We start from the raw sequence: 25,044 nt of genomic DNA, 5'->3' as shown, positions 1-25,044 counted from the left end.
CTTTGAGTACAGGGCAGCAATGTCCTGTACAAGGGAAGATGAGAACACAGTCATTTGTTACAGCACTAGCTGCCACAAAGTGCTAAGTTTAAAAGTCACAGCTACTTGGAGAAGCCGGGGAGAAGGTAAGTTTTGATCTGATTTTATTTATTATTGTCACACGTACGGAGATACTGTGAAAAATGTTGTTTCATGCGCGCTGTACAGATAAAACATACTGTTCATCGAGTACATGGGGAGAAGGAAAGGAGGGAGTGTAAGGAGCACCTGTAAGGAGAGAAAAGGGTTAATGTTTTGAGTCCAGATGTCCCTGGACTCGAAACGTGAGCTCGTTTCTGTCCTTACAGATGCTGCCAGACCTGCTGAGATTTTCCAGCAGTTTCTCTTTGGGTCTTGATTTTGCTGGCAGTGTGAAGTGTAGATGGAGTCAATGGGTGGGAGGCTGGTTTGCGTGATGGATTGGGCTACATTCACAATCCTTTGCAGTTTCTTGCGGTCTTGGTCAGAGCAAGAGCCATACCAAGTTGTGATAAATCTGGAAAGGATGCTTTCCATTGTGCATCGTTAAAAATTGGTTTGAGTCGTAGCAGACATGCTGAATTTCATGAGCTTCCTGAGAAAGTAGAAGCATTGGTGAGCTTTCTTAACAATAACACAGTGTGGAGGGACCAGGACACATTGTTGGTGATCTGGCCACCTGGAAACTTAAAGCTCTTAACCATTTTCACTTCACCATTGTTGATGTAGACAGGGGCATTTTCTCCACTACGCTTTCTGAAGTCGATGACTATATCTTTTGTTTTAGTGACATTGAGGGAAAGGTTGTCACACTATCTGTCTGTTTTATTTACTCCATCGCATCATTGTTTGAGATCGGACCCACTATGGTGGTATATCAGCAGACTTGAAATGGAGTTGGAGTGTGTGACCAGGTGGGTGAGGGAATAAGGTGATTGGGATCTGTGACCAGACATTAAATGCTTTTAACAAAGGAAGCTCACACCCCCCTCACAGCAAGCACCAAACCCTCACTCTCCCTCCCTCTACAGCAACTGGGTTAATGTGGGGGAATGCAGTTCACTGCTATCGTCACCCAGGAGTTAGCAGTGGTTTTAATTCTTCTAACTTTGTCTGGCTATCTATTCTGCTGAGAGAGTCAGAACCACCTACACTTTGCAACTTAAATTGGATCTCGTAATGTTCAAGGTGCAGGGTAATACCCACTGAATGTTTAAGTTTCCCAGGCAATCCCCTTGCAATCCTTGCCTGGGGAAGTGCATCTTTTGGACTGGTTCCAGAGTCAGCCTAGTCTGGTATCATTACAGATCTGTATAGATAATGTATATGTATCTGAATGAGACTGATGGCTTATCACAAAACAGTGACAAACTTGCTACTCCCCTGTGGCAAATGGAGTGTGCTCGATATGATCTGATATTGATTTGGGGGGACATCTTACTTCATTATACCAACTTTATGTACAAGCTTACTCAGAACAAAGGATGTCAAGGAGATTTAGATCAAAGGAGGAAAGGTTCAAAGTTGCCACAAATAAAAGTAAGCCTGAGGATCAGCAGCATTATTGTATACTGTTTTAAGTGGATGCTGCCAGTACTGCACTCACCAGAGGCCTTAGATCAAGGCAGGATTTACCTAGGCACAGGTAAACTGTGCAGGAAGGGAGTTGCAGGGGAGGGGATCTGGCAGGAAGGGAAGTGGTTAGCTCTCAGTGAGCTGTCCCCTTCTCAATGTCAGGACTCTCAACCAGGCATTGAGTGCTTTTAACAAGGGAACCTCGCACCCCTCCTCACGACAAGCGCCAGACCCCCGATCTCCTTCACCCAACAGTAACTAGGGTTAATACTAGCCGGGGAAGGATGAGGCCCTTAAGTGTGTACTAATTGTCCACAGAAGGCCTTCAATTGACATCATGGAGGGAAAACCATTTAGGAGCTTCCCCACCACAGAGTTAAAAGGGGAGTGGGAACCAGGAGAGAATTGAGAATAATACCCCGGTGCACAAAATATTCTCCTTGACGGAGCATGGGTCATGGACAAATTGTCTCCATCCTGTACTGTTTTAAGCTAAAGTATCCAGTTGTTGCCATGTATAGTCCACAGTTTTCAGAAGGTAATGTAGTGTAAATCAAGGTAGTAGTATTATGCTAGTATGTAAACATACAGAGTATAATAAATAAGATTGAGAGCAAGGAGGTTATGCTAAACTTATACAAGACCCTTCTAGTTACACCTCAGCTGTAGTATTGTGTACGGTTCTGGGAACCAATCAAAGGAAGGATGTGAACACACTGGGGAGAACACGGAGGAGGTTTGCACAAATGGTCCCAGGGGTGACAAAAATTGGGAAAGTTGGGATGTTCTCCCTGGAGAGGAGAAGATTTGATAGAGGTGCTCAAAATCACAGAATAGAGAGGTAGAAACATAAAAACTAGAAACTAGAAGGCCATTTGGCCCTTCGAGCCTGCTCCACCATTCATTTTGATCATGGCTGATCATCAAATCCAGTATCCTGATACCCTCATGCTCCATATCCCTTGATCCCTTTAGCCCCAAAAGCTATATCTAATTTCTTCTTGAAATCAGACAACGTTTTGGCCTCAACTACATTCTGTGATAGTGAATTCCACACATTCATCACTCTCTGGGCAAAGAAATTTCTCCTCACCTCAGTTTTAAAAGATTTACCCCTTAGCCGCAAACTATGGCCTTTAGTTCTGGACTCCACCACCATGGAAACATTGACCACAATTGTCCCAAAAGCACTGAACGTCCAGCAGACAACCTCCGCCAGCCCACCCCAATCGCAGCCCTCCTTCCATCTTAGACCGATCCCCATGCAGAGAAAAAGCTTCTATCTACTCTGTCCATACCTCTCATAATTTAGTAGACTCCTATCAGGTCTCCCCTCTCCCTCCATAGCTGCAGTGAGAACAAATCAAGTTTCTCCACCTTCTCCTCTTAGCTAATGCCCTCCATACCAGGTAAATCTTTTCTGTATCCTCTCCAAAGCCTCCACATCCTTCTGGTAGTGTGGTGAATTGAACACTATATTCCAAGTGCGGCCTAAGGTCGTGTAAAGCTGCAATATGACTTGCCAATTTTTAAATTCAATGCCCCTGCCAATGAAGGCAAGCATGCCGTATGCCTCCTTGACTACATTCTCCACCTGCATTGCCACTTTCAGTGACCTGTGTACCTCTACACTCAGATCCCTTTGGGTTTTGCCATTTATTGTATATTTCCCATCTGTGTTAGACCTTCCAAAATGCATTACCTCACATTTGTCCGGATTAAACTTCCTCTGCTATCTCTCTGCCCAAGTCTCCATCTGACCTATATCCTTCTGTATCCTCTGATGATCCTCATCACTAACTACAAACTTACTAATCAATCCAGTTACATTTTCCTCCAAATCATTTATGTATATATTACAAGAAAAGGTCCCAGCACTGATCCCTGAGGAACGCCACTTGTCACAGGCCTCCATTCAGAAACATACCCTTCCATTGCTACCCTCTGCCTTCTTTGACCGAGCTAGTTTTGTATCCACCTTGCCAGCTCACGTCTGATCCCATGCAACTTCACCTTCTGCACCAGTCTGTCAAAGGTCTCTCTGAAGTCCATGTAGACAACATCCACTGCCCTACCCTCATCAATCATCTTCGTCACTTCCTCAAAAAAATCAAGTTTGTGAGACGCGACCTCCCCTTCACAAAACCTAAATGTCCCTAAAGGACACTGGTGAACCAGCTGGGGATTTTCCAACAATCGGAAATGGTATCATGCTCATCAATAGATTCTTAATTCCAGATTTTTTTTATTGAATTCAAATTCTACCAGCTGCCTTGGCAGGATTTGAGCCCAGGTACTCAGAACGTAAGCTGTGTTTCTGCACTAACAGTCTAGAGGTAATACACTAGACCATCACCTCCCCAATGTAAATAGTGCAATGTGATCAAAAACATCCATCTGAGAGGTTGGGCAAGACTTCTTTTAAGAGTTAAAGTTAAAGTTTATTTATTGATCACAAGTAGGCTTACATTAACATTGCAATGAGTTTACTGTGAAAATCTCCTAGTCACCACGCTTCAGCCCCTGTTCAGGTACACTGAGGGAGGATTCAGCATGGCCAATGCACCCAACCAGAACATCTCTCGGACTGTTGGAGGAAACCCACTCAGACAGGGGGAGAACATGCAGACTCCACAAAGACAGTGACCCAAGCCAGGAATCGAACCCAGGTCCCTGGCCATTCTAACCACGGTACTATATGCCACCTGTCATTTCACGACTCATCCTAATGATAGCACCTTGAACAGTTCAGCATACTGCACAGGAGTGTCAGCTTAGTTTGCACTGTGATAGAAAAGCAGAAAAGACTGGAAAATCGCAGTATCTCTGACAACATCTGTGAAGAGAGAACAGAGCTAATCTTTGGAATCTGAGGGGTCATTTAGAGTCAAAACATTAGCTCTGTTCTCTTCCCATAGATCAGACCTGCCGAGATTTTCTAGCATTTCCTGCTTTTTTTGTTGTTTCAGATTCCATCATCTACAATAATTTGCTTTTATCACACTGTGAAGTGGCCCAAAATATTCATTGACCCTACCACCACTGTTATCCAAATGAGACATCGATCCTACTACCACTGCTGTCCAAGCGAGAGATTGACCCTACTACCACTGCTGTCCAAGTGAGAGATTGACCCTACTACCACTGCTGTCCAAGTGAGAGACTGACCCTACTACCACTGCTGTCCAAGTGAGAGACTGACCCTACCAGCACTGCTGTCCAAGTGACAGACTGACCCTACTACCACTGCTGTCCAAGTGAGAGATTGACCCTACTACCACTGCTGTCCAAGCGAGAGATTGACCCTACTACCACTGCTGTCCAAGTGACAGATTGACCCTACCACCACTGCTGTCCAAGTGAGAGATTGACCCTACTACCACTGCTGTCCAAGTGAGAGACTGACCCTACCAGCACTGCTGTCCAAGTGAGAGATTGACCCTACTACCACTGCTGTCCAAGTGACAGATTGACCCTACTACCACTGCTGTCCAAGTGAGAGACTGACCCTGCCAGCACTGCTGTCCAAGTGAGAGATTGACCCTACTACCACTGCTGTCCAAGTGACAGATTGACCCTACTACCACTGCTGTCCAAGTGAGAGACTGACCCTACCAGCACTGCTGTCCAAGTGACAGACTGACCCTACCACCACTGCTGTCCAAGTGAGAGATTGACCCTACCAGTACTGCTGTCCAAGCAAGAGATTGACCCTACTACCACTGCTGTCCAAGCGAGAGATTGACCCTACCAGCACTGCTATCCAAGTGACAGATTGACCCTACCAGCACTGCTGTCCAAGCGAGAGATTGACCCTACCAGCACTCCTATCCAAGCGAGAGATTGACCCTACCAGCACTGCTGTCCAAGTGAGAGTTTGACCCTACCACCACTGCTGTCCAAGTGAGAGATTGACCCTACTACCACTGCTGTCCAAGCGAGAGATTGACCCTGCCAGCACTGCGGTCCAAGCGAGAGATTGATCCTACCAGCACTGCTGTCCAAGCGAGAGATCGATCCTGCTACCACTGCTATCCAAGCGAGAGATTGACCTTACCAGCACTGCTGTCCAAGCAAGAGATCGACCCTACCAGCACTGCTGTCCAAGTGAGAGATTGACCCTACCACCACTGCTGTCCAAATAAGACATTGACCCTACCACCACTGCTGTCCAAATAAGACATTGATCCTACCACCACTGCTGTCCAAGTGAGACATTGATCCTACCACCACTGCTGTCCAAATAAGACATTGATCCTACCACCACTGCTGTCCAAATAAGACATTGACCCTAGCAGCACTGCTGTCCAAGTGAGAGGTTGACCCTACCACCACTGCTGTCCAAGTGAGAGGTTGACCCTACCACCACTGCTGTCCAAGTGAGAGATTGACCCTACCACCACTGCTGTCCAAGTGAGAGGTTGACCCTACCACCACTGCTGTCCAAGTGAGAGGTTGACCCTACCACCACTGCTGTCCAAGTGAGAGATTGACCCTACCACCACTGCTGTCCAAATAAGACATTGACCCTACCAGCACTGCTGTCCAAGTGAGAGATTGACCCTACTACCACTGCTGTCCAAGTGACAGATTGACCCTACTACCACTGCTGTCCAAGTGAGAGACTGACCCTGCCAGCACTGCTGTCCAAGTGAGAGATTGACCCTACTACCACTGCTGTCCAAGTGACAGATTGACCCTACTACCACTGCTGTCCAAGTGAGAGACTGACCCTACCAGCACTGCTGTCCAAGTGACAGACTGACCCTACCACCACTGCTGTCCAAGTGAGAGATTGACCCTACCAGTACTGCTGTCCAAGCAAGAGATTGACCCTACTACCACTGCTGTCCAAGCGAGAGATTGACCCTACCAGCACTGCTATCCAAGTGACAGATTGACCCTACCAGCACTGCTGTCCAAGCGAGAGATCGACCCTACCAGCACTCCTATCCAAGCGAGAGATTGACCCTACCAGCACTGCTGTCCAAGTGAGAGTTTGACCCTACCACCACTGCTGTCCAAGTGAGAGATTGACCCTACTACCACTGCTGTCCAAGCGAGAGATTGACCCTGCCAGCACTGCGGTCCAAGCGAGAGATTGATCCTACCAGCACTGCTGTCCAAGCGAGAGATCGATCCTGCTACCACTGCTATCCAAGCGAGAGATTGACCTTACCAGCACTGCTGTCCAAGCAAGAGATCGACCCTACCAGCACTGCTGTCCAAGTGAGAGATTGACCCTACCACCACTGCTGTCCAAATAAGACATTGACCCTACCACCACTGCTGTCCAAATAAGACATTGATCCTACCACCACTGCTGTCCAAGTGAGACATTGATCCTACCACCACTGCTGTCCAAATAAGACATTGATCCTACCACCACTGCTGTCCAAATAAGACATTGACCCTAGCAGCACTGCTGTCCAAGTGAGAGGTTGACCCTACCACCACTGCTGTCCAAGTGAGAGGTTGACCCTACCACCACTGCTGTCCAAGTGAGAGATTGACCCTACCACCACTGCTGTCCAAATAAGACATTGACCCTACCAGCACTGCTGTCCAAGTGAGAGGTTGACCCTACCACCACTGCTGTCCAAATAAGACATTGACCCTAGCACCACTGCTGTCCAAGTGAGAGACTGACCCTACCAGCACTGCTGTCCAAGCGAGAGATTGACCCTACTACCACTGCTGTCCAAGTGAGAGATTGACCCTACTACCACTGCTGTCCAAGTGAGAGGTTGACCCTACCACCACTGCTGTCCAAGTGAGAGGTTGACCCTACCAGCACTGCTGTCCAAGTGAGACATTGATCCTACCACCACTGCTGTCCAAGCAAGAGATTGACCCTACCACCACTGATATCCAAGTGAGAGAATTCCACAGATCAATGACATTCTGGAAAAATAAATTCTTCTGTTTTAATTGGAAGACCCTCCTATTCCTAAATGGTGTCCACTGGTTCTAGTTTCTCCCTAAAAGGAAACATACTTCCAGCATCCTTTTTTTTCACTAATTCATGAGATGTGGGTGTAACCGCTGGCCAATATTTATTGCCATCCCAAGCTGCCCTTTGGCTGAGTGGCTTGCTGGGCCATTTCAGAGGGCAGTTGAGAGTCAACCACATTGCTGTGGCTCTGGAGTCACATATAGGCCACACCAGGTAAGGATAAGAACATAAGAAATAGGAGCAGGAGTAGGCCATCCAGCCCCTCGAGCCTGCCCCACCATTCAATAAGATCATGGCTGATCTGAAGTGGAGCAGTTCCACTTCCTCGCTTTCTCCCCATAACCCTTAATTCCCTTGCCTACCAAAAACCTATCTATCCGTGTCTTAAATATATTTAGCGAGGTAGCCTCCACCACTTCAACGGGCAGAGAATTCCAGAGATTCACCACCCTTTGAGTGAAGAAGTTCCTCCTCAACTCCTTTCTAAACTGCTCCCCCCCTTATCTTGAGGCTGTGCCCTCTAGTCCTGCTGTCCTTTCTGAGCGGGAAGAATCTCTCTACCTCTACCCTATCCATCCCCTTCATTATCTTATACGTCTCTATAAGATCCCCCTCATCCTTCTAAACTCCAACGAGTACAGACCCAGTCTATTCAGCCTCTCCTCATAGTCTAACCCGCTCATCTCCGGTATCAGCCTAGTGAACCTCCTCTGCACTCCTTCCAAGGCCAAAATATCCTTGCGCAAGTGCGGCGACCAAAACTGCACACAGTACTCCAGCTGCGGCCTCACCAGTGTCCTATACAGTTGCAGCAAGACCTCCCTGCTTTTATATTCTATCCCCCTCGCTATAAAGGCCAGCATCCCATTCGCCTTCCTGATCACCTGCTGCACCTGCAGACTGGGTTTTTGCGACTCATGCACAAGGACCCCCAGGTCCCTCTGCACCGTAGCATGCTGCAGCTTTTCACCCTTTAAATAGTAATCCCTCCTACTATTATTCCTGCCAAAGTGGATAACTTCACACTTGCTAACATTGTACTCCATCTGCCAGGTCCTCGCCCACTCGCTCAGCCTATCCAGATCTCTCTGCAGACTTTCCACACCCTCTGCACAATTTGCTTTTCCACTCATCTTCGTGTCGTCAGCAAATTTCGTCACCCTACACTCAGCCCCCTCCTCCAGATCATCTATATAAATGGTAAATAGCTGAGGCCCCAGCACCGATCCCTGCAGCACTCCACTAGTCACCAACCGCCAATCAGAATAGCACCCATTGATACCAACTCTCTGCCTCCGATTAGACAGCCAATCCTCTATCCACGCAATGGATGGCAGATTTTCTTTTCTCAAGGACATTAGTAACTCAGATGGGTTTTTCCACAACCGACAATGATTTTATGGTAATCAGTAGATTCTTAACTCCAGATATTTTGTATTGAATTCAAAATCCAATATCTGCTATGGCAGGATGCGAATCTGGGTCCCCAGAAACATTAGCAGAGATTTTGGATTAATAATCTGGCAATAAGGTCTGGCCTTTAGCTCGGTTGTCTGGACAGCTGTTTAGTGATGCAGAGTGATGCCAACAGCACAGGTTCAATTCCCGTGCCGGCTGAGGTTATTCGTGAAGGCCCTGCCTTTTCAACCTTGCCCCTCGCCTGAAGTGTGGTGACCTCAGCTTAAATCACCACCAGTCAGGACTTATCTTGGACTATGGCGATTTTACCTTTCACTGGGAGGTCCCTTTCTATAATACCACTAGGCCATTGCCTTCCCAAATAGCCACCCTACCAAGTCCTCTACATTTCGATAAGATCACCTCTCATTGTTCTAAAATAATGAGAGTTCTTGGAGGGTTATAGGCCTGGAAGGCACCACAGAGTTAGGGGTGGCCAAGGCCACAGGGGAATTTCAATGCTCAGAAAGGAAATATATTTGGTTTATCTGAGAGCTTGCTTGTATTTCAAAGATGTCACGACAGAACAAAACATTCCAACTTGCTTGAGGTTTGTTAATTGTACAAATGTGCAGCCCAGTCGCGTCCTCGCAGCCTACAGTTGCAGCCAGGTTATCCACAAAAACGAGGATAATGTTGCACGTCCATTTTTTTAATAGAACTCGGTTCGTTCCTGCCAACCTAATTGCTTCATCATTCAAAATTCTCTTTGTTTTTTCCTTCTGACCCTCAATGTCACTTCAAAGACCGGGTGCCTAAATTTGACACGCTCTATATTAACCGCTGTCTCGCAATGATCTGTAGGAGATTACAATCACTCAACTTGATGCCTAGTCAAGTGCCCGGGAGATGTATCTCAGCACATGCCAAGATCTCACCCTTGTCCGATAGTGATGCATTTTGAAGATTAGGCAGTCAATCAATGGAGGTCTTGTTATTACAACAACGCGCCTCCATAAAGAAATATAAGTTGTTCTGCACAGAGACATTCCCTCCCTTTAACTTCAACCGTGCAATTTTACATTGTTAAGTTCTCACAAACGTCAGCAGCTAGTCAAGAACAAAACAACGTAATTTTGAACCGAGAGCCACTGAGATGGAGTCTGCAGATTACCAAGCGACAGAAAAGCACAGGCATTGATACTGAGGTCGAGTGCTATCTTCAGCTAGAGTGTCATTCTGTAAAAGGTCTCTGAGTTCGATAGAACAGGAGTGCTATAGTGATTTATAATTATGACTCTTAGCTTTTATTGCGCCTGTATCTGACAAACACGTTCAGAACCTTTGAAGCTTTGGATGTCAAACAGAACATTAATTAATCCTCACTTGAAGCAATTTTTTTTAACCTTCTGTCTTGGCTGAAATCGATTTTGTTCTAAACGGGCAGCATTTTTGGAGGAAACTGAGCATTTTACAGACTTGCTATTCTGCTTATTTATAAAGAGCAAGGTTGCGAAATGGATCGAATGATTCCACTGCCAAAATAATGATCCAATTATCATTTGTATGTGACATGTAAAAGAACAATTTGTAATTATATAGCTTCTTTCGCCACCTCAGGTCTTTGGAAATCACTTTACAGCCAATGTATGTCTTTAGGAGTGTACTCACTGTTCTAACATGGGAAACACAGCAGTCAATTTGCACAGAATGAGCTTCCACAAACAGCAACGAGGCAATGACTAAGTAAACAGTTTTCAGATATTGAGTGAGGGATAAAACTTGATATGACTCAAGCCTGAAACTCCAAGGTGTTTTATGAAGATAGCCTAGATCCAGTTTTTGCCTTAAAATTTGACACAGGTAAGCATAAGGTGTTTTACTCCAGGTGTGATTTAAGCGACCCACTAGGACGCTTTTATCAAGCAAAGTTTATTTAAGAACACAATTAACACACAATAAGAAACATTAATATAGCTTTTACCAATTATAAGAATCAGACATGTTATGGTATAAACCTGAACAGCTAGCTATCTATGATGGTCCAAGTCAAACAACACCCACAAACATTTTGTGCCAAGCCTATTCTGGACTTGGTACAAAAGCAGTGTGCTCATATGATGCTGGATTTTGCAACTATTTACACTTAGCATGAATGAGTCGTTTGAACGTTGGATTAAAATTCTGAGGCTTCCCAGCCCTGGATCCTTCAGCATGCCTCTGGAGAGAGAGAGAGACAGAAACACACTGCCTTCTTCCAATAGCTTCTAAGAGCAACTCACAGACAGTAAGGTTTTGAACTCCAGAGGGAGGGGGAATCAAGAGACACTGCTCTCTGCCTCAAGTCCAAACATTATCTGAGAGAAATGAAATTAAAGCTTTGGACTCTTCTGTGGAAAGTAACAGTGGAAATGCTCCACCCAACAATTCCAAAAGGACCATAAAACCCCAGGACACTACGATAGGCCAGATTAAAAATAAACATGATGCCCATTGTACTGTTTCGGTAACAATTAGAGGACACTGCTATAGTTCCTGGCGAATGGGCCAGGAACTGGCAAATGGAATTTAATGTTGGCAAATGTGAGGTTGTCTACTTTGGTAGGAATAATGGTAGGAAGGACTATTACTTACATGGCGAAAAACTGCGGCATGCGACGGTGCAGAGGGACCTCGGGGTCCTTGTGCATGAGTCGCAAAAACCCAGCCTGCAGGTGCAGCAGGTGGTCAGGAAGGCTAATGGGATGCTGGTCTTCATAGCGAGGGGGATTGAATATAAAAGTAGGGAGGTCTTGCTGCAGCCGTATTGGGCACTGGTGAGGCCGCAGCTGGAGTACTGTGTGCAGTTTTGGTCGCCACACTTACGCAAGGATATTTTGGCCTTGGAGGGAGCGCAGAGGAGGTTTACTAGGCTGATTCTGGAGTTGAGGGGGTTGAACTATGAGGAGAGGCTGAATAAACTAGGCTTGTACTCATTAGAGTTTAGAAGAATGAGGGGAAATCTCATTGAGACGTATAAGATGTTGAATGGGATGGATAGGATAGAGGTGGAGAGGGTCTTCCCGCTCAGAAAGGACAGTAGGACGAGAGGGCACAGCCTCAGGATAAAGGGGGGGGCGGTTTAGAACAGAGTTGAGGAGGAACTTCTTCACTCAAAGGATAGTGAATCTCTGGAATTCTCTGCCCGTTGAAGTGGTGGAGGCTGCCTCACTCAATATTTTTAAGACGCGGGTTGATAGGTTTTTGATAGGCAAGGGGATTAAGGGTTATGGGGAGAGGGCGGGAATGTGGAACTGAGCCACGACAGATCAGCCATGATCTTATTGAATGGCGGGGCAGGCTCGAGGGGCTAGATGGCCTACTCCTGCTCCTATTTCTTATGTTCTTATTATGTTCTTATATCACAACAACAAAAATAAACAGGGCCTGTTTGAAAAACTTGCAGAGAAACATGATTAAAATACATTATTGAAAGGCACAGTAACATCACAAACATAGTCAAAAAATGGAAGAATTTGATTACCCTTATTTGAAATGATGTTTTGTGATCTTTTATGTTCACCTGAAAAGACAGGTGAGACCAGGTATTAATTTTTCATCTAAAACAGACTGGAGGTGGAAGTTGTAAGGAGATATTTTGATTTGATTTGCTTTGATTTATTATTGTCATATGTATTAACATACAGTGAAAAATATTGTTTCTTGTGCGCCATACAGACAAAGCATACCGTTCATAGAGAAGAAAATGAAAGAGTGCAGTATGTAGTGTCACAGTCATAGCTAAGATGGAGAGAAAGATCAACTTAATGCAAGGTAAGTGCATTCAAAAGTCTGACAGCAACAGGGAAGAAGTTGTTCTTGAGTCAGTTGATAGTGACCTCAAACTTCTTTTTCTTGAAGGAAGAAGGTGGGAGAGAGAATGACCAGGATGAGTGGCATCTTTAATAATGCTGGATGCTTTGTCAAGGCAGCAGAAAGTGTAGAAAGAGTCAATGGATGGGAGACTGGTTTGCGTGACGGATTGGACTACATTCATGACCTTTTGTAGTTCCCTACAGTCTTGAGCAGAGTAGGAGCCATACCAAGCTGTGATATAACCAGAAAGAATGCTTTCTATGGTGCATCTGTAAAAGTTGATGAGAGTTGTAGCTGGCATGCCAAATTTCCTTCGTCTTCTAAGAAAGTAGAGACTTTGATGGGCTTTCTTAACTATAGTGTCAGCATGGGGGGACCAAGATAGGTTGTTAGTGATCTGGACACCTAAAAACATGAAGCTCTCAACCTTTCTACTTCATCCCCATTGATGTAGACAGGGGCATGTTCTCCTTTACGCTTCCTGAAGTTGATGACAATCTCCTTCGTTTTGTTGAAATTGAGGGAGAGATTATTGTTGCCGCACCAGTTCACCAGATTCTCTATCTCATTCCTGTAGTCTACCTTGTCATTGTTTGAGATTCAATATGGTGGTGTTGTCAGCAAACTTGAAAAATCAAATTGAAGTGGAATTTAGCCAACAGTCAAAGGTGTATAATGAGTAGGGGGCTGAGAACACAGCCATGTGGGGCACCGGTTTTGAGGATGATCGTGGAGGAGATGTTCTTGTCTATCCTTACTGATTGTGGTCTGTGAGTTAGGAAGTTCAGGATCCAGTCACAGAGGGAGGTGCCGAGGCCCAGGCCACGGAGTTTGGAGATGAGTTTTGTGGGATTAATAGTGTTGAATCCTGAGCTGTAGACAATAAATAGAAATCTGACAAAGGTATCCTTATTATCTAGATGCTCCAGGGTTGAGTGCAGAGCCAGGGAAATGGCGTCTGCAGTGGAACTGTTGCAGCAGTCGTCGATCCAGGTAGTCCGGCAGGCTGGAATTCATTCGTGCCATGACTAACCTTTTGAAGCATTTCACAATGATGGATGTCAGACCCACCGGCCTATAGTCATTAAGCCATGCTGCTGGGTTTTTCCTACGTACCCGGATGATGGTCATCTTATTGAAGCAGATAGGGACCTTAGATTGTTGTAAAGAGAGGTTGAAGATGTCTGTGAACACCTCGGCCGACTGATCCATGCAGGATCTGAGGGCACGTCCGGGTATCCCATCTTGAAGGTCAACCCAGTCCGTGGGTTGACCATCGAGAAAACTGCTCTGACATCTGCAAAGGTAACGCCAGATATACGTTCATCCAGGGCTTCCAGTGTGGAGGGCACGCTCTTGCTGACCTCTTGCTCACAATGGGTGTAGAATGTATTGAGCTCATCAGGGAGGGGTGCGTTGGAGCCGGCAATTTTACATGCCTTCATCTTGTAGCCTGTTATGTCTTGCAGAACTTGCCATAGTCAGCTGGGTTCGGTGTGGCTAGCCTGGGACTCTAGCTTGGTCCACCATTGTCTTTTGGTATCTTTGATAGGTATCCTTCGATCATAATTGGCTTTCTTGTATAGGTCAGTGTTACCTGACTTGAACGCTTCAGACCTGGACTTCATCAAGCTGTGGATAACGAAGGAGGTGAAGGAAAGTGTTAAATTAAAAGCGGGGGCGTTTAGAGTAGCTAAGAGTAGTGGGCGAGAAGAGGATTGGGAGAGGTTTAAATGTCAACAAAGATTGACAAAGGAGTTGATAAAGAAGGGTAGGAGAAACTATGAAGCTGGGCTAGCGCTTAATATAAAAAAGGATAGCAAGAGTTTTTATAAATATATAAAAAGGAAGAGGCTGGCTAGGGTGAACGTTGGACCCTTAGAGGATGAGAAGGGGGACTTAGTGGTAGGGGATGGGGATATGGCTGAGGTCTTGAATAACTTTTTTGTTTCGGTCTTCATGGAGGAGGACGTGAATAATTTGCCGGGTGTTAGAGATGGAAAGGTAGTAGGACTGGAGGGCCTCAATGACATTATAAAGAAGGGTAGGAGAAACTATGAAGCTGGGCTAGCGCTTAATATAAAAAAGGATAGCAAGAGTTTTTATAAATATATAAAAAGGAAGAGGCTGGCTAGGGTGAACGTTGGACCCTTAGAGGATGAGAAGGGTAATCTTAATCACCCTCCACACAATTTGCCTTTCCTCCAATCTTGGTGTCATCAGCAAATTTCCACACCCTACACTTGGTTCCCTCCTCCAGATCATCTATATAAATGGTAAATAGCTGAGGCCCCAGCACCGACCCCTGAGGCACTCCACTAGTCACCATCCGCCAATCTGAATAGCACCCATTGACCCCCACTCTCTGCCTCCTATTTGACAACCAGTCCTCTATCCACGCTAACACCCTACCCCCAACTCCATGTCCCCTGACGTTCTGCAATAATCTCCTGTGAGGTACCTTGTCAAATGCCTTCTGAAAATCCAGAAAGACCACATCCACCGGCTCTCCTCTATCCACCGCCCTAGACACATCCTCATAGAACTCCACTAAATTTGTCAGACACGACTTCCCTTTAACGAAACCGTGCTGCGTCTGCTCTATCAAGCAATTCCTCTCAAGATGCCTCACTATTTCCTCCTTGATGACGGATTCTAACATTTTACCTACAACAGACGTTAAACTTTGAGTGTCCTATAAACTAGGACCCCAAGATCCCTCTGATCTTCCACACTACCAAGAGTCCTACCATTAATATTATATTCTGCCATCCTATTTGACCTGCCAAAATGAACCACTTCACACTTATCTGGGTTGAACTCCATCTGCCACTTCTCCGCCCAGTCTTGCATCCTATCAATGTCTCGCTGCAACTTCTGACATCCCTCCACACTATCCACTTCACCTCCAACCTTTGTGTCATCAGCAAACTTACCAACCCATCCCTCCACTTCCTCATCCAGGTCATTTATAAAAATCAAAGCAGTAAGGGTCCCAGAACAGATCCCTGGGGCACTCCATTGGTGACTGACCTCCATGCAGAATACGACCCACTCTTTGCCTTCTGTGGGCAAGCCAGTTCTGGATCCAAAAAGCAATGTCCCCTTGGACCCCATGCCCCCTCACTTCCACAGTAAGCCTTGCATGGGGCACCTTATCAAATGCCTTGCTGAAGTCCATATATACTACATCTAATGCTCTTCCTTCATCAATGTATTTAGTCACATCTTCAAAAAATTCGATCAGGCTCACAAGTCATGATCTGCCTTTGACAAAGCCATGCTGACTATTCTTAATCATATTATACCTCTCCAAATGTTCATAAACCCTGCTTCTCAGGGTCTTCTCCATCAACTTACCAACCACAGTCGTTAGACTCACTGGTCTATAATTTCCAGGGCTATCTCTACTCCCTTTCTTGAATAAAGGAACAACATCCGCAATCCTCCAGTCCTCCAGGACCTCTCCTATCTCCATTGATGATGCAAAGATCATCTCCAGAGGCTCAGCAATCTCCTCCCTTGCCTCCCACAGTAGCCTGGGGTACATCCCATCCAGTCCCGGCGACTTATCCAACTTGATGCTTTTCAAAAGCTCCAACACATCCTCTTTCTTAATATCTACATGCTCAAGCTTTTCAGTCTGTTGCAAGTCTGCACTACAACCACCAAGATCCTTTCCCATAGTGAACACAGAAGTAAAGTATTCATCAAGTACCTCTGCTTTTCTTCCAGTTCCATACAAACTTTCCCACCGTCACGCTTGATAGGTCCTATTCTTTCACGTCTTATCCTCTTGCTCTTTACATATTTGTAGAATGCCTTGGGGTTTTCCTTAATCCTGCCTGCCAAGCCCTTCTCATGACCCCTTCTGGCTCTCCTAATTTCCTTCTTAAGATCCTTCCTATTACCCATGTACTCTTCTAGATTTCTAACATTACCTAGCTCTCTGAAACTCTTGTAAGCTTTTCTTTTCTTCTTGATTAGATTTATTACAGCCTTTGTACACCATGGTTCCTGTAACCTACCATAACTTGCCCGTCTCATTGGAATGTTGCTATGCAGAACTCCAGATAATATTCTCTGAAAATTTGCCCCATTTCTTCCGTACATTTCCCTGAGAAAACCTCTTTCCAATTTAAGCCTCCAATTTCCTCCCTGATAGCCTCATAATTCCCGCTACTCCAATTAAACACTTTTCTAACTTGACTGATCCTATCCCTCTCCAATGTTAATGTAAAGGAGATAGAATTATGATCACTATCTCTATTCAATTAGATCGTGGCTGATCTTTTTGTGGACTCAGCTCCACTTACCTGCCCACTCACCATAACCCTTAATTCCTTTACTGGTCAAAAATTTATCTATCCTTGCCTTAAAAGTGAGGTAGCCTCAACTCCTTCGCTGGACAGGGAATTCCACAGATTCACAACCCTTTGTCTGAAGAAGTTCCTCCTCAACTCAGTCCTAAGTCTGCTTCCCCTTATTTTGAGGCTGTGCCCCCGGTCCTAATTTCACCTGCCAGTAGAAACAACTTCCCTGCTTCTATCTTATCTATTCCCTTCATAATCTTTTATGTTTCTATAAGATCTCCCATCATTCTTCTGAATTCCAATGAGTATAGCCTCAGTCTCTCCTCATAAACCAATCCGCTCAACTCCGGAATCAACCTAGTGAATCTCCTCTGCACCCCGTCCAGTGTCAGTATATCCTTTCTCAAGTAAGGAGACCAAAACTGTACACAGTACTCCAGGTATGGCTTCATCAGCAACTTATAAAGCTGCAACATAACCTTGCTGTTTTTAATCCATCCCTCTAGCAATGAAGGACAAAATTCCATTTGCCTTCTTAATTACCTGATACACCTGCAAACCAACTCCTTGAGATTCTTGCACAAGGACACCCAGATCCCTCTGCACAGCAGCATGCTGCAATTATTTTACCATTTAAATAGTAGTCCATTTTGCTGTTATTCCTACCAAAATGGATGGCCTCACATTTACCAACATTGTACTCCATCTGTCAGACCTTCACCCACTCATTTAGTCTATCTATATCCCATTGCAGACTTTCAGCATCCTCTGCACATTTTGCTCTGCCACTCATCTTAGTGTCACCTGCAAATTTTGACACATTAGATTTGGTCCCCAAGTCCAAGTCCCCAACATCTATGTAAATAGTAAACAATTGTGGTCCCAACACTGATCCCTGAGGCACACCACTAGGTCACTGATCACCAGAAAAACACTCATTTACCCCCACTCTTTGTTTTCTGTTAGTTAACCAATCCTCTACCTATGCCAATACATTACCTGTAACACCATGCACCTTTATGTTATGCAGCTGTCTTTGGTGTGACACCTTGCCGAGTGCCTTCTGGAAATCCAGATACATCACATCCACACATTCCCCACTGTCGACTGCACATATAATGTTCTCAAAGAATTCCATGAAATTAGTCAAACATGACCTTCTCTTCATGAACCCATGCTGCGTCTTACCAATGGGACAATTCATATCCAGATGTCTCACCATTTCTTCCTTGATGATAGATTCAAGCATTTTCCCTACTACAGAAGTTAAGCTAACCGGCCTATAGTTACCCACCTTTTGTCTATCTCATTTTTTTAAACAGTGGCGTTGCATTTGCTGTTTTCCAATCCGTGGCAATCACCCCAGGGTCGAGCAAGTTTTGGTAAATTGCCACTGGTGCACTTGCTATTTCTCCCGCCATCTCTTTTAGTATCCTGGGATGCATCCCATCAGGACCAGAAGACTTGTCTACCTTTAGCCCCATAACCCTCTTTCATGATAATGATCATTTCTAGATCCTCACCTGCCATAGCCTTCCTGTCGTCAATTTTTCACGTTATTTGTACCTTCCACTATGAAGACTGACACAATTATTCTTGCTCAATACCTCAGCCATTTTCTCATTTCCAGTTATTACATCCCCCTTCTCATCCTCTAAAGGACCAATGTTTACTTGAGCCACTCTTTTTCGTTTTATATATTTGTAGAAATTTTTGCTATCTGTTGTTATATTCTGAGTTAGTTTACTCTCATAATCCATCTTACTTTTCTTTATAGCTTTTTTCATGGCTTTCTGTTGACTTTTAAATATTTCCCAATCCTCTAGGTTCCCACTAATCTTTGCCACTTTGCATGCATTTTCTTTCAATTTGATACTCTCCTTTATTTCCTTCAATATCCATGGCTGATTCTCTCTTTTTCAACAGTCCTTTGTCATCACTAGTATTTCCCAGGCAGTAGTGTGCGGCAATTTAGCATCAGGTTTTCTCGGTCTGGGAAGCAGAAAGTTGCCAGTGTTGCTACGTCTAGGCACCATAAGGTGTTGATTAGCAAGCAGACCCCATATATCATTGATTATATGTGAACAGATAGATGTAATATAAATTTTTATTAAGGTGAGGAAAAGAAAGGATTGCTTTTCACAACCAGATAATGAAGTATTTTTCAAAGTTTTGTCATTGTTATAAGGCAAGAAACAAGTTTGGAGGCAAATCACTTACCTCAGAATACTCAGATACTGACCTGCATGAGTAGCCGGAGCATTTATGGGGCTGATCCATTGTAGTTTGATTTTGTCAATAAATCAAAATAAAGACGCAGTTAGGTAGTATAAAAGCTGCTGTTTTTCACTAATATATTGCTACATTAATACCTTAGGAAGGCGGAATCAACACCAATGTATACAATAGTTGGTTGGATTCTGGAGTCAAGTGATGAAGGAATAGCACTCTCCACTGACCTCAGAGGAAATTGCCTATAAGGATCTAAAAGTCACTATGGTGTGGCTTTCCACTTCCCTGGCAGCAGTTTAAATCTGGCAGCAAGTCAAGGGGCTAACTTTGAACAAGAATTAGGTCAGCAGTGTAATGTAGGCAAGCAATGATGTCAGCAGTGGTGATGTCAGCAGTGGTGATGTCAACAGTCATGATGTTAGCAGTGATGATGTCAATAGAAATGATGTCATTAGTGATGATGTAAGCGAATATTGATGTCAGGACGCAGTGAGGTCAGCAAGTGGTGATGTCAGCATTGATGATGTAAGTACCGATGATGTCAGCGTTGATGATGTCAGCACTAATGATATCAGCATTGAAGTCAGCAGTGATGATGTCAGCAAACAATTAAGTGATGTCAACAAGAAGGGAAAGTCATTGGTTTTCCTACATTTAATGGCCCAAATTTTCAATTTAGGCTCTCAGAAAGCAAAATGAATAACTGTGACTGGCGTGAAATGTAAAAGCATATTTTTTATAGAAAGTGACATTTTTATCATTATGGTGAATTTGACATGCCACAAATGTAAAATTAACTTCTCAGGCGTGAGAATGTTTAGCAGTCTTTATGGAGTCTACTGTTAAAAGCTTGATTACACTTCATGCAACAAGGTGTAACTTCTTCAGCAGTGAGACTGCCAGCGTCAGAGTGGAAGCTTTTGTCGTGTAAATTGATTTCTCATTGTTTGCAGCCTGATGTTGCCTCAACAGTATATTTTCTGCAGAATCACTGACAGCAACTTCAGGTTTTCAATTTTTATTCTGAACACGTGCAGGCTCCAGGCATTACGGTGGAGTAATGAAGCGAACACTGATAGTTTTGCCTTCAACTGCAAAATCTGGGTTATTATCAAACTTTCCAGTGTCACTAAACTGCAGCAAGGTACAACTAGGACAAGAAAGATAAAAGGAACTGGAAGTACTTACTTTTATATAGTATCATGTCACAAGCTTGACAGAGTGCTCCTCATGCAGTAAATTATTTTAACATGGACTTCTGTCCTGCGGGCAAACAACTTTTAAAGAATTCTCTCAAACACTCAAAATACTTGTGAGACATATGATAGTTGGTGTATATATTTATATATATTATTTTTATATATATATAGCTTTCCAAGCAAAACAGCTAATGCCATGTCTCCAAATGTTTCAGTGAGAAAGATGCTACTATTGGTAAAATGCATGTTGCAAGCTCATCACTCATGGTGTACATCTGAAAAGGAGTGAAGAGACTTTCGCCACCATCGACTTGCTTTGGATTTCGGCAAGTATAGTGTGGAAATATATAAAGCACAGAAAACCTCCAATTGGCCCATTATGCCTGTGCTGTCTCTTTGTCTAATTAAGTCTCGATCCTTTGCCCTTTTACCCGTAGCCCTGCAGATTCTTTTCTCCACTGCAAAGATTTTGGGTTTGGACTTTTGTGGCCTTGATGCTGCGATAATCTTGGATGGCAAGGAAATGCTTGTCATACTGATAGCTCCTGGGAGTTACCAAAGAAAGATAATAATGCCGGTCTTTCCTTCTTCAACTTAATACCTCAGGGGATAAACAAACCTAGGGGAGGCCGTGGTGTAGAGCTATTGTCACTAGATTTGATTTTGATTTGATTTGTTTTTTTATTGTCACATGTATTAACATACAGTGAAAATATTGTTTCTTGTGCTCCATATAGACAAAACATACGTTCATAGAGAAGGAAATGAGAGAGTGCAGAATGTAGTGTTACAGTCAAAGCTAGGGTGTGGAGAAAGATCAACTTATTGCAAGGTAAGTCCATTCAAAAGTCTGACAGCAACTGGGAAGAAGCTATTCTTGAGTCAGTTGGTACATGACCTGAGAATTTTACATCTTTTTCCCGAAAGAAGAAGGTCGATGAGAGAATGTCTGGGGTGTGTGGGGTCATTACTTATGCCAGCTGCTTTGCTGAGGCAGTGGGAAATGTAGACAGAGTCAATGGATGGGCAGCTGGTTTGCGTGATGGATTGCGTTACATTCACGACCTTTTGTAGTTTCTTGCAGTCTTGCTTCCTGAAGTCAATGACAATCGCCTTTGTTTTGTTGACATTGAGGGGGAGGATATTGTTACCAGATTCACTATCTCATTTCTGTACTCTGTCTCGTCATTGTTTGAGATCTGACCCCCTACGGTGGTGTCGTCACCAAACTTGAAAATAAAATTGGAGTGAATTTGGCCACACAGTCATAGGTGTATAAGGAGAATAGTAGCGGGCTGAGAACACAGCCTTGGGGGGTACCAGCGTTGAGGATGATCTTGGAGGAGGTGTGGTTGCCTATCCTTACTGATTATGGTCTGTGAGTTAGGAAGTTCAGAATCCAATCGCAGTGGGAGGTGCTGAGGCCCAGGACATGGAGTTTGGAGATGAGTTTCATGGGAATAATAGTGTTGAAGGCTCAGCTATAGCCAATAGACTAGAATCCAGAGACCCAGGGTAATGCTCTGGGACGCGCATTCAAATCCCACCACGGCAAGAGTCCTACCATTAATATTATATTCTGCCATCCTATTTGACCTGCCAAAATGAACCACTTCACACTTATCTGGGTTGAACTCCATCAGCCACTTCTCCACCCAGTCTTGCATCCTATCAATGTCTCACTGCAACTTCTGACATCCCTCCACACTATCCACAAAGAGTAAGGGTCCCAGAACAGATCCCTGGGGCACTCCACTGGTGACCGACCTCCATGCAGAACATGACCCATCTACAACCACTCTTTGCCTTCTATGGGCAAGCCAGTTCTGGATCCACAAAGCAATTTCCCCTCGGATCCCATGCCCCCTCATTTTCTCAATAAGACTTGTATGGGGCACCTTATCAAATGCCTTGCTGAAGTCCATATATACTACACCTACAGCTCTTCCTTCATCAACGTGTTTAGTCACATCCTCAAAAAATTCAATCAGGCTCGTAAGTCATGACCTGCCTTTGACAAAACCATGCTGACTATTCTTAATCATATTGTATCTCTCCAAATGTTCATAAATTCTGCCTGTCAGGATCTTCTCCACTAACTTACCAACCACTGAGGTTAGACTCACTGGTCTATAATTCCAGGGCTATCTCTACTCCCTTTCTTGAATAAAGGAACAACATCCACAATCCTCCAATCCTCTGGAAGCTCTCCTGTCTCTATTGATGATGCAACATCATCGCTAGAGACTCAGCAATCTCCTCTCTTGCCTCCTGTAGCCTGGGATACATCCCATCCAGTCCAGGCAACTTATCTAATTTGATGCTTTTCAAAAGCTCCAACACATCCTCTTTCTTAATATCTACATGCTCAAGCTCTTCAGTCCATTGCAAGTCTGCACTACAACCATCAAGATTCTTTTCCGCAGAAGGAGTATAACGTTAGCATATGTGAGGTTATCCACTTCGGTAAATGTAGTAGTAGGAAGGAACGTTATTTAAAGGGTGAAAAGTTGCAGCCTGTTCCTGTGCTGTAATTTTCTAAGTTCTATATTCTTTCTTTACCTGTTCTGGCCTGCAGATACAGAAGTGTGGTTGGCTCTCAAATGCCCTCTGAAATGGAGGGCAATTAGGAATGGGTAACAAATACTGGGCTCAGCCAGCGACTCCCATATCCTGTAAAAAAAAATGAAGAAAATGTCAAGCCCTTAGTGGAAAGACCAAGAGCATTGAAACAAGGCTGGAATGTCAGATGAGTGGGTTTCTGAAGAAGCCAAGAAACAGATCGGTTTGTGAACTCCTATCTATCCTTTAACATGCGTCATATTCAAAAGCAGAGACGCTGATGAGAAACAAAAGCATCAGAGAGCACTGCTCAATCAATTAATACTTGTTGTACAAAGAGTGCCGTACATAAAAATTACCAGAGCTCAGTCCACACACTTGTACATCTGTAGAAGGCAAAAAGCATTGACTGTTCATTCCTGCAATGACACCATCCGGAATTTGGACAGAAAATGCTGCCAAAAAGCAGGGGAGATTAAATTGAGGTGTACAAGATGATAAAAAGCCTGGGTAAAGTAGACGTGGAGCAGATGCTTCCAGTGATGGGGCATTGTAGAATGAGAGGTCATAGTCATAGGATAAGGGGTAGAAAATTTAAAACAGTGTTGAGGAGAAACCATTTCTCCCAAAGGGTTGTGAATCTGTGGAATTCACTATTCCAAAGTGCAGTGGACGCTGCAACACTGAGTAAACTGAAGGACGAGTTGGACAGATTTTTAATTGGCAATGGGTTGAAGTGTTATGGGGAGAAGGCAGAAAAATGGGGATGAAAAACAAATCCAGAGATGTGTGGGTTAGGTGGATTGGCCATGCTAAATTGCCCCTGAGTGTCAGGGGAACTAGCTAGGATAAATACACAGGGTTATGGGAATAAGGACTGGGTGGGATTGTGGTCAGTGCAAACTCAATGGGCTGAATGGCCTCCTTCTGCACTGTAGGATTCCATGATATCAGCCTTGATCGAATGGCGGAGTGGACTCGGTGGGCCGAATGGCCTAATTCTGCTCCTATGTCTTATGAAGTTATGAAATTTAACCTGCTTCACATGTGGTCAGTTAGCAAAATGATACTGTTCTGACAGTTTCCCCTTGATACTGAGTTAATTCAGCATCGTGAGCCTTTCAATAATTACAACCCATTGTTAACCAAATTACAGCCGAATTAACATAATAATCTGTGTTAAAAGCATTCCTGTATTAATTCCAAGGCTCTGAACCGCAAATTTGTAAAAAAAAAGATTTCTTGAACCTATCAATAATGACAAGCTTGATTATGTTTAAATGTATCTTGATAGTGTCATGCTGTGTGAATCTGCTGTAGTGTCCTGTCAGGAGGGAGTGCAGAACCAATTAATCCCAGACAGGCAGCAGCGAGGTGGATTTAATCAGAGAAAGATAGAATGTGAGGAGTCGAATTGACAGCAGGGGATGGTTGGCAAGGTTCAGGTTTGCCCACCCGACATTCTGGGCAAGTGTTCCTGACCAGTTTGGTGCTCGGACCCTATTTGAATCTGCTCTGTGCCCTCTGAACGTTGATCTGGAAATCTGAGAAATCCATTAGTTCCATTGCTGAGGCTAAGACTGAAAAGGGGAGAGGAGGGAATCCAAATGAGATCAGTCATGCACTTCCTAACCCCACCGGGAGACTGGAAACATACAAGAGTTGGTTCCAGGTATCCGATGGTGGTTTCCCTTTAATGATTCCACTAAGAACATGAGATCGAGGCAAAAAAACTGCGTTGCTGGAATCTGAAACAAAACCAGAAAGAGCTGGAGAAACTCAGCAGGTCTGACAGTATCTGTGGAGAGAGAATAGAGCCAATGTTTTGAGTCAGGATGACCCTTCATAAGAATATGAGAATTGGGAGGAGAGCCTTCGAGTGTTTCCCATTCACTGTCCCGCCTCATCTCTGTAATCAATAATTACCCCCAGAGTC

Source organism: Carcharhinus amblyrhynchos, chromosome 1 (assembly GCF_965287045.1).
Source record: "Carcharhinus amblyrhynchos chromosome 1, sCarAmb.v2.hapA, whole genome shotgun sequence".
In the NCBI taxonomy this organism is placed as follows: domain Eukaryota; kingdom Metazoa; phylum Chordata; class Chondrichthyes; order Carcharhiniformes; family Carcharhinidae; genus Carcharhinus; species Carcharhinus amblyrhynchos.
The sequence above is the reverse complement of the archived record's forward strand: the minus strand, read 5'-3'. Positions refer to the sequence as shown.